A 543-nucleotide genomic window follows, 5' to 3' on the forward strand; every position below is an offset into this window, starting at 1 on the left:
TGCGGGATAGTCCAAGCATGAAACAGTGAAGCCCACACTGAGAGCAGATCGCCCCACTACAATTAAATCAAGTAGGTTTTTTGGGGCCTGGCCTCCAGAGTGGTAGGCCTTTTATTGGTGAGGTCCACGGGCGAACGGGGAGCCTGGTCCTGTCCCTGAAGACCCTCCTGAGTGGGGAGAGTGTTCTTGGCCCATGGCGGGACACAGGAAACAAAGCGGGGGCATTCCCCAATACCCTTGACACACACACACCTCCTTCCCCCCTCCCCCCCCATTAGTCTGTGAGGGCTTGTACCCTCTGCTGGGGCTACTCCTCCTCTGCTGCGACCTCTCTCTCCCTAACCCATCCCAGCTTATGCCCAGGGGCCTCCTTCACTTCCCCTTCCTACCACAGGATCACCCAGTTTAGCCTGTTTGGGTACTGGGTCGGGAGCTTGGGGCAAAGGGTAGTGGGAGTTTCTCTGTTTCAGTGTCTGGCCTGCAGAGTGGTGGACCTTTTGTTGGGGAGGTCCCTGGCAAACGGAGAGCCGGGTCCTGGTCCTG

Source organism: Microtus ochrogaster, chromosome 6 (genome assembly GCF_000317375.1).
Source record: "Microtus ochrogaster isolate Prairie Vole_2 chromosome 6, MicOch1.0, whole genome shotgun sequence".
NCBI lineage: Eukaryota > Metazoa > Chordata > Mammalia > Rodentia > Cricetidae > Microtus > Microtus ochrogaster.